General features: G+C 56.2%; 1 non-coding gene across 1 annotated transcript; it reads left to right on the forward strand.

Moving 5' to 3' along the window:
* Positions 1-7,252: 7,252 nt before the first annotated feature.
* TRNAL-CAA (transfer RNA leucine (anticodon CAA)) lies at positions 7,253-7,361 on the forward strand. Its single transcript has 2 exons — positions 7,253-7,290; positions 7,316-7,361. It is a non-coding gene; the product is annotated as a tRNA-Leu (tRNA).
* The last annotated feature ends 2,788 nt before the right edge of the window (positions 7,362-10,149 follow it).

Here is a 10,149-nt window from a genome sequence, read left to right on the forward strand (position 1 = left end):
AGAACAGCTGGGCAGCCAATACCGCTGAGTCAGGTCCCAGACATTCCATTCTAGGATGCGCTCCTCAGACTGCACCGCCAGAGGGCCAGGTGGGGGCTTCGTGGATCCCTGTTGCTCACAGCCAGCCCCACCCCACATGCAAAGCCACGAATAACAATAAAAACTGGCGGGGAGCCCATGAAGGCCACCATCGCCCACCCAGCTGGGCCAAAGAGAGCGCCGGCTCATGCCCACTGGGACACAGCTTTGCCGGTTTCCTTTTCATCCAGAACCCCCCTCTTCCCCTGGGATGCAGTAGCCGTTCCCGGGATGCCATGAGACAGGCACCGCGTTCTGCCTCCCCGCACCCAGCCGCACCCCACAGGTTTTGGCAGCACAAAGGGTGGCGGTTTGCTAAGTCCAGTGAGTCGCGCCGTGGCGCTGACTTACTGCCCTGCCTCCCTCAGCTTGAGTTTCCTCCTTTGCCCCATCCCTGCCTCGCTTCTTCCTTTGGCAGGTCACACAGGGGAGGCAGCAGGAAGCACCCACTCCATGTGCCACCTGCCAAGGGCACCAGAGGCCCAGCGGCAGGCCTCCAACCCGACTCGACTTCTCTCCCTTCCCCAGGCTGACACCCAGCTGCATTCTGAGCTGACGTCACAACCCCCTCGTCACAGGGGAGCTGAACTTTTCCCAGACCCAGGACAGGCAGCAGGAGATGCGCTTACCGGGGCACCAAGGGGAGCCACAGTAAGAAGGGATGGGCTGGTTTCGAACCAGGGACTTTTGCGGGGAGAGCCTGACAGGTTTTTTAAAATTCTATTCGTGTTACTAAATCCCAGGGCGCTCAGATTGTGTCAGGCCAAACTGTTTCCTGCGAGGGCACCAGATCACGGAGTGTTTCGGTTGGACACGCTCATCCTGTTCACTTTTTGTGGGAAAAGGAGATAAAGACGCCCAGAGGCAGAATTTACACGGCGAGTGCTTAATCAGGAGTGAATTCGTTTCAGCTCCTGTGTGTAGACGCGTTTTCACGGGGGGTGGGGTGCGGGTGAACGTTTCTATTTGTCCATGAAATTTTGACCTCGTGCTTGTCCCTTTAGTGCCATGTAGTGGAAAGGGGTGGGGGTGTCTCCTGCTCCGAATCTTATACATTACAGCGTCATGAAGACCTGAAAGTTCAGGCATCCCTTCCCTTTTTGTACCGGATCCTGCTTCGCTCTGTCACTGTGTGTATCTCCGGGCGCAGTAATAGGTGGCGGTGTCTGCAGCTGTCAGCGAGCGGAGCTGCAGCGAGAACTGGTTCTTGGAGGAGTCCGGGGAGATGGTGACCCGGCTCAGGACCGATGAGCTGTAGTTCGTGTGCCAGGTGGAACCGCTATAATATCCTCGCCCCAGCCACTCCAGTCCTGTCCCGGGAGGCTGCCGGCCCCAGTTCCAGACACCGCCGGGGATGGGGTAACCGGAGACAGCGCAGCTCAGCATGAGGGTCTCTCCGGGCTTCGCTGTCCCCGGGCCAGACTGGGCCAGCTGCACCTGAGCGAGGACACCTGGGGAAGGAGAAAGCGGATCCGAGTCTCTCCTGGAACCGGGACATCCCCCACCGCGGTGTCTCTCAGGCCCCATGAAACACTCACCCGACCGGGTGGCCAGTAGGAAGAGGCAGAAGAGCAGTGACGGTGCCATGGGGATGGCTAAGTGAGACACCCCCTAGCGGGCCGGGCCGGGCAGGTCTATGCCTGTTTGGAGCCTGAGGCTTCTTGGACCAGGGGCTGGTATTTAACAGAAACCCCGGGGCAGGGATTTACATGCGGGTTTCTCCGGGCGGGGATAAGAGATGGCAGCAGTAGAGCGCTCGGTACATGGCGATGACCCGGTCAGACAGGGCCCACCCTACACCCCAGACACCTGCATTAGTCTAATAATTCCCCTGGGGCCTTGGGAAACTGGACGCAGGGTCAGTTCCTAAATCACTCTCTTGCTCTCTCTTGCCTTCAGGCCAACCCAGTTCGGATCTCTATGTGCACAATTCCCACTCGTGTGAGTGGGTGCCCAAATTCCCAGGGCTGGTTGGTTAACTTCAGCCTCGCTGAGTCTGGGCCTTAGTTTCCCCTCTGTAAAATGGACTTGAGACTTCCCTCCCTCGCATGTGGATTGTCAGGTTGGAATCCAGGCTTGGCTGTGAGTGGCTTTCATGCTGTGGTGACAAGGGGCAGAGAAAAACGGAAGCAGGGCGGTGACTGGAGGTCCAGCTGCCGTGAAACTCAGTGAGAACCTGGCTCCTAAACGCCACCCAACTCTTCGGAAAGCATCAGCGTTAATCTAAGGAGCCCATTTACTGAGTGGGGTACATGGGAATTGGGGGCAGAGGTGTATGGCTATTGTGGAATTTACAGAAATGGCTGGTATTTTGGAATAAAAGGTTTTGGGATCACCAGATCCACTGGATTTGGGCGCCCGTTGAGTAGCTCATGTCATTTCCGCAGTTTTGGTAAGAGAATTTGGAAATAAATCCAATGGTTTGAAACAGTCTATTCGTAGAGACACACAGTAAAGATAAGTTGTGACGGCGCGTTGGGGGTTCCCCGTCTCCTGCACCCCGAAATGACACAAACAGACTCCACCAGCCAGTGGAATTGAGGGTGGTTTATTGCTCCTCCAGCACAGCGCAGCACAGATGTAATCTGGTTACAGGAACTGGGGCTAAGAGGCCTCAGTGCCCCCCCTTGAGATAGGGGAGTCCCAGCCCCCTCCCCAGCTGCTTATTCCCTGCCTTCCAGCCAGGAACTAACTAACCCCCTTCCAGCCCTGCCCCCCAGCCAGGGCAGCATTCCACCTTCCTTTGTTCCTCTCCATGGGGGGTGTCTGGCCACTGGTTCAACAAGTTTGGCATTACCTCTGCCTAGTGAGGCTTTCCCTGCTGGGTCTTGCTCCAGACAGCAGGGGTCACCACATCCCAGCAAGTACCCCCACTACGTCACATAAGTACACGTAAATATTTATATGTTGTGTCTGTGTAATTGATACTTGTATACTTATAGCTATGAAATCCCCTCGCTCGTCAGGGAACGAGGCTTGGTTGCTTGTCAGATTGATTCCCCGTCTAATCTCAAGCGGACACTCTCATTTGATTACAAAAGTGTCTTTGTGGGGTTTAGGTTTTATCTCCTGGTCTGCCCTTGAATCTTCTTTCTTTCCACGAGTATGATGCCATATGAGCAGTGTTAGGAGATTGGGAATTTTCCCTCCTCCCCTTTCCACCTCCCTTTGCCCAGTGTCTCACTCCGCTTCGGATGGAGATGTGTGAAAGGCTCGCGAATGGAAAGAGAGGTGCCCCGTTAGCGCCACCTAGCGGAACGTGGTGTTTGTGTGGCGGGTCTCCTGCTTATCCAGACAGATACATCCAGCGTTAGAGGCTTGAATGTCTGTTCAGGCTTCGCTTCCCCTTTTTCTGCCAGGCCCTGCGTTGCTTTGTGCCACTGTGCCTCTGGCGCAGTAATAGGTGGCGGTGTCTGCAGCTGTCAGCGAGCGGAGCTGCAGCGAGAACTGGTTCTTGGAAGAGTCAAGGGAGTTGGTGACCCGGCTCTGGAAGGATGGGCTGTAGTCTGTGTTCCACTTGGAACTGCTGTAATATCCCGACACCAGCCACTCCAGCCCTGTCCCGGGGGGCTGCCGGATCCAGCTCCAACCGTAACCGCTGGTGATGGTGTAACCCGAGACAGCGCAGGTCAGGGTGAGGGTCTCTCCGGGCTTCACCGCGCCCGGCCCGGACTGGACCAGCTGGATTTGGGACCGGACACCTGCACAGACACGAACCGTTACAGTTAGATCCTCAGCTCGCTCCCTGGGGCTTTGATCATCCCCCGGGTTTCCCCTCCCGACTCACAGGGCGAGAGGGCGAGTAACAGCAGCAGCGACACCGCGGGGTCCATCCTGGGAAACGGTGCAACGAGAAGGAGGAAAAACTGAAACTCGCTGCAGCCCCTGGGCAGGCGGGTCCCGGGGAACCCAGGGGCTGCGATTTAACCCGGGCCCTGGCGGGAGATTTGCATAAAGTCCGACACCCCGGTACCGCCCTAGAAAAGGGGCGGGGAGCGCAGGAGTCTTAGCGCTTCTGCTCCGCTGCGGCCTCGTGGCTGGGTCACAAGGGCAGGGAAATGAACAAGCGACCAGCGACCGCTGCGGGCTCCGGCCCTTTTCTTTCTTTCTTTCTTTCTTTCTTTCTTTCTTTCTTTCTTTCTTTCTTTCTTTCTTTCTTTCTTTCTTTCTTTCTTTCTTTCTTCGTCATCGGGGGAGATGGATTTCGCGCGGGAGCTTCTGTTTACAACTGAGGAGATGCCTAAAGCAGAGTGTGGGGGGATCTAAATGCATTAGTGGAGCAAGAAGCCCAAAATTGTATCTGCGGATGCAACCCGGGCAGAGACAGGGACCCAACCTGCCCCGTTCCCTGCCCTGCTCGGCTCCCCCGGAATTCTGCAGGCGCCGAGCGCACCTGGCACCGACATTCGTCAGGAAACGTTCCCTGGGCCCCGATGTCCCTGTGTCCCAGCGAGCCCTTTGCAGCCCGGGATTCTGGCCACACGCTGCGGAGCGCGCCCCACGGGGTTGTACCCTCGGGAGCCCGCCCCCCTGTTGTGCTTCACCTTCCCCGTGGAGACACCGCTCCTGCCCAGGGACGCTGCTCACAAGTAGCGCGGCAGGGAGCGCTCTGAGCTGGGCGCGGGGCAGTTTTGGAAAAGAGACAAACTCCCAGGCTCTGCGAGTCAGGAAAATACTTGGCGAGGGGGGAGGAGAAATCTCCCCAGTTTGTGGCCCGTGAGTTGATAATTGCCAAATATTTGGCTGCTTCCTATACAAGAGCTGGTGTTGGGCCATGCGGGAGGCAGAAGGCTGAGCTAGGTTGGCCATTGGGGACAGTGTGGGGCTGGCTAATATTGGTGTCCCACGTTTCTGCTGCCTGCTCAAAGCTAACATTGATTCCTGCAGGCCAGCTGCGGGTAAAGGCTCCGGGCGTGTCGCTACGCAAGGGAAGGAGTCTGGAGCGGTAGCAGGAGTCTAGATTGAAATATTTCACCTGTCGCCAAGGATGTTGTCAAGGCTGTAACAGGGTCCAGAAAGAAGTCGGTAAATGAACAGAGTGCGGGTCCATCGAAGGCTGTTAGCCAGCATGGCCAGAGATGTGTCCCTCACCTTCCATTTCAAAGTATCTGACAATGGGCAAGCGGGGAGGAGACAGGGGTCACTGGGGTGAAGGTGGCAGGGATGGGGCCTTGCTTGTTGGCTGCTGCTCATTCTACTTTAGCATCTCTAGGGATGACCGGCCCGGGCCTCTGTCTCTAGTGAGGGCGTCCCGGTCTTTATCACACTGGTTCCCACCCCAAAGCCAATTCCCTCAGGGAGGGTCTGGCTTCCGACAGTGAGCGGACCCTGCATTGTGCGCTCCACGGCCGAGGTGATCCGGGCAGATTTAGCGGCTGACACAGGAATTCTCAAAGGAGCCCAGTGAAGTTGGGGCCCGAATGCGCTCCGCAGCCTCGATATTCTCGGCTACCTTGACTCCATCCCAGACCTTGCCTGTGGGGCAAATGCGGCCTGAGAGCGGGAGACCGGTATCCACAGACCACTGGCCCTGAAGTCGCCTGCCTCAGTCTCCAGCCAAAGGGTCTTGTCTCGGGTGGATCCCAAAGCCAGTTGGAACCAGTTGGGCCCTGGCTATGGATACCAGATAGTCTAAAAAAAAAATACCGGACACACTTGATGGGGGGGAGGGGCTCGGCCACAGGAAGAAGTTGGGCTGGGAAGCAGATGGGGGGGGGGGTCGGGGTCAGGGTCAGTGGAGCTGGCCGGGGGAGATCGGGGGGAGGGGCGACTGGCAGGAAGCAAGGCTGGTCGAGGGAGGTCGGGGGCAGTGAGGCTGACCAGGGGATATCGTGGTGGGGCAGCCAGAGAGAAGCAGAGCTGGTCGGGGGCGTTGTGCGTACAGCGGGTCTGGCTGGGGGAGATCGTGAGGAGGAACTGGCAGGCGGGAAGCAGGGCTGGGGGAGGAGGGGGGTTGGGTGCAGTGGGGCTGGCCGGGGGAGATCCAGAGGAGGAAGGGAGAACTGGTCACCAAAGGCAGGGCTGGCGGGTTCAGTGGGGCTGGCCAGGGAAAATCGGGAGGAGAAGTGGGGAAGAACCAGCCAACTGGGAGGGGGACGGGACTGACCTGGGCACTTGCAGATCCCAGGGAGCTGCCAGTCCCAACCACGGTCCCAGCGAAGCACGTTCTGCTGTGGCTCCATCACATGCTTGACCAGCACTCAGGAGCAGGGACCGGGCTTCCCATCCTCCTCAGACGCAACCAGAGGCTCGTAGCGCAGATCATGCCCCACCTCCCAGCTATTCCCCCGCCACACTTCCCTCTGGCGCCCAACCAGAAAATACATTGCACATGTCCGGTATTTTCTGCATTTTGTACCGGACAGAGGGCCCAGAAACCAGACTCTCCTAAAGAATACGGGACACTTGGCAACCCTAATTAGATCTGGTAGCCTTCCATTCGCACACCAGAACTGGTTTGGAATTGACTGCAGCGTGTCAGGGCAGGGCTGCTGGGTAGATCTGACTCTGGCGGTGACAAGGGGAACAGCTGTGCGCTGGGACATGGCTGAGCTCCGGCCCTCGGTCAGGTGGGGACATGGGAGCGCAGACTTGTGTCGGTCTGGCTCCGCTGTGGGGAGTGAACCTTGCAGGACCTAGCTCCGAGCCATTGGGAGAGCGCGGTTCTTAAAGGGGATCGGACACTCTGCATCTATTTACCCTTATTAATCCGGCCCTGGCTGCCGAACCCGGCAGCGAAAGATTCACTGAATCAAATACTCGCACCGCGCATCTGTTCCCATGCGCTTGTGAGTTACAGACAGACAGACAGACACCCCGCCCCCGCTTCAGCGATTTCCCAGCTTTCTCCATTCAGTTACTGCAGCTGCCCATTGGCCGGCGGGCGGAGGAACCAGCAGCGGGACATTCTGTGTCCAGCCGGACTCTGGAACCCCCCTGCCAGGAGACAGAACAGCGCGACGCTGCGTCACACCCGCCTGGGTCCCCCCGTTCTATTGGCCCCGCCCCCGGACCATTTCCTTGCAGCTCACCACAAACCACCGCACCGCCGTAGGCAGGGTGATTGTGCGTGTCCATTAGCGGCGCTGTGCAATGGCTGGGGGGGGCGCTAAGGGAAGTTCCACCTCGGCCTCCCTGAGCAACTCCAACATTGAAGAAAAGGGCCGCTGTCACTGTCAGGGTGGCCGAGTGGTCAAAAGCGCCAGACTCAAGACCTTACCCTTCCCACAAATGCGTGTTCTGGTCTCCGTAAGGGGGCGTGGGTTCAAATCCCACCCCTGACATGACTTTAGTTTTCTATGTGAAGAAGCGACCTTATTTCATTGTCTTCTCTAAACATGTACTTAGGGCTTCCCTAACGAGTAGCAGCAATAGACGTTGGAGTGACTTCAAATATCTTTAAATGTCGCCGTCTTAGTCTGTGCTACATGGTCCTGCATTTTGCTTCAGCTACAATCTTCAAATATCTTCTCCTTTTTGTACCAGCCCCGCTGCGCTCTGTGTCACTGTGTCCCTGGCGCAGTAGTAGGTGGCGGTGTCCGCAGCTGCGAGGGAGGCCAGCTGCAGGGAGAACTGGTTCTTGGCCGTGTCCGCAGAGATGCTGGTCCGGCTTTGCAGAGACGCGGCAAACCACTTTCTCCCGTCATAGGGGTATATCCGAGCTACCCACTCCAGCCCCTTCCCGGGGGGCTGCCGGACCCAGTTCCATAGGTAGCTGCTGCTAGTGAGAGAGACCCCGGTCACATTGCAGCTCAGGGTGAGGGTCTCTCCGGGCTTCACGGCGCCTGGGCCGGACTCGACCAGCTGCACCTGGGAGAGGACACCTCGGAAAAGGGAAAAACAAAACATGGAAACAATTAGCCAGTCAGTGAATCCCTGGACCTGTCCCCAGTTCCCCAGTTTTCTAACCCACACTCACAGCCGGGGGCGGAGAACAGGGCCAGGAAAAGCAACAGCGATTTCATTTTCCTTTAAGGCACTGAGGGGAACTCCCCAGCAGACAGGGCCGGGCTGGGCTGTGTCTGGGCGGAGACTGAGGCTCCTAGAACCAGGGGCTGGTATTTAACAGGAACCCCCGGGCAGGGATTTGCATGCGGGTTCCCCAGAGCGGGTATAAGAGACAGCGCGGGGTGAGCGCTCAGTACGTGGCGATGCCCCCTCGGCATTTCCCCTTTACCTCCCGGAGAGGCCGGGCGCTCATCTCAGTGCACAGGGAATGGCAGGAGGGGGCTGTGCGAGGCAGTTCGGGGGGGCCAGGGGACCCGTGGACTCTCTTGCCAGGGATTTCCATGCGGGTTTTCCTAGCGGGGATACACTAGCAGGGGGAGGGACCCTGTGCAGGGAGCGCTGTCTGGTGGAGGGGAGCGTCCTCCGCACCCCCACCCCATATCTGAGCGGGAAAGCCCCTGGAAACCGGCGGGTGTCTCTCTCCAGGTTCACGGGCCGCTCCAAAATGTGCCGCAACCTGCCATGGACACAGACAGTGCCCAGGGGATGCCCAGAGGCGGGAGTCTCTCCCGGGAGGGGCAAATGGGGAAAGAACCGCAGCTGCAGGGAGAAGTTTATTTCCGATACTGAAAACCCGCTTTATGGGGGGGCGGGGGCTGTGCCTCGTGGAGTAGGACTGGACTGGACTGGACCCGGAGGGGGGGGGGAGGGGCACCTATTGCAGCGCCCTGCGCTCCTGGAGTGTTCCCGAGAGTATGGAAGCAAAATGCAGGACAATGTAGCACTTTAAAGACTAACAAGATGGTTTATTAGATGATGAGCTTTCGTGGGCCAGACCCACTTCCTCAGATCAAATAATGGAAGAAAATAGTCACAACCATATATAACAAAGGATACAATTTAAAAAATGAACAAATATGAAAAGGACAAATCACATTGCAGAACAGAAGGGGGTTGGGGGGGGGGGGGAGGAAGGTGAATGCCAGTGAGTTAATGATATTAGAGGTGGGGAAGGGGAAATGTCTGTGAGTTAATAGTATTAGAGGTGATACTTGGGGAAGCTATCTTTGTAATGTGTAAGATAGTTGGGGTCTTTGTTAAGTCCGGTGCGGAGGGTGTCGAATTTTAGCATGAATGCCAGTTCAGAGGATTCCCTTTCAAGTGCAGATTTGAATGTCTTCTGAAGTAGGATGCAGGTTAGCAGGTCATTGAGACAGTGTCCTTTCCGGTTGAAATGACAAGAAACTGTTTTCTCTTTGTGATCTTGTCTGATATCTGTTTTGTGGGCATTAATCCTTTGGCGAAGTGTCTGAGATGTTTGTCCAATGTACATAGCAGACGGACACTTTCGGCACATGATAGCATAGATTATATTTCTGGATGCGCAGGAATATGTGTTCTTGATCTTATAACTCACTTGGTTAGGTCCAATAATGGTATCAGCAGAATGAATATGTGGACAAAGCTGGCAACGGGGTTTGTTGCAAGGGAAGGTACCAGGGTTGGTATTAGTGTGGTATGTCCTGTGGTGGTTGGTAAGAATCATCTTGAGGTTGGGTGGTTGTCTATAGGAGACTATGGGTCTGTCTCCCAGAGCCTCTTTGAGTATGGTATCCTGTTCCAATGTAGGCTGTAGTTTATTGATAATGTGTTGGACAGGTTTAAGTTGGGGGTTGTAGGTGATGACAAGTGGTGTTCTATTGTTGGTTTTCTTGGGTCTGTCTTGAAGTAGATGGTTTCTAGGTATTCGTCTGGCTCTTTCAATTTGCTTTTTTATTTCTCTGGGTGGGTAGTTGAGGTTTATAAATGCTTGGTAGAGATCCTGAAGCTTCTGGTCTCTGTCAGTGGGATTAGAGCAGATGCGGTTGTATCGAAGGGCTTGGCTATAGACGATGGATTGTGTGGTGTGTTCTGGATGGGAGCTGGAAGCATGTAGGTAACTGTATGAGTCGGTGGGTTTTCTGTAGAGAGTGGTGTCTAATTTTCCATTGTTGATTTGTACAGTGGTGTCCAGGAAGTGGATCTCTCGTGTAGAATGGTCCAGGCTGAGGTTGATGGTGGGGTGTAGGTTGTTGAAATCTCTGTGGAATATCTCCAGTGTTTCTTGGCCATGCGTCCAGATCA

The sequence above is a fragment of the Pelodiscus sinensis genome, chromosome 30 (assembly GCF_052426305.1).
Source record: "Pelodiscus sinensis isolate ZL-2025 chromosome 30, ASM5242630v1, whole genome shotgun sequence".
Lineage (NCBI taxonomy): Eukaryota > Metazoa > Chordata > Testudines > Trionychidae > Pelodiscus > Pelodiscus sinensis.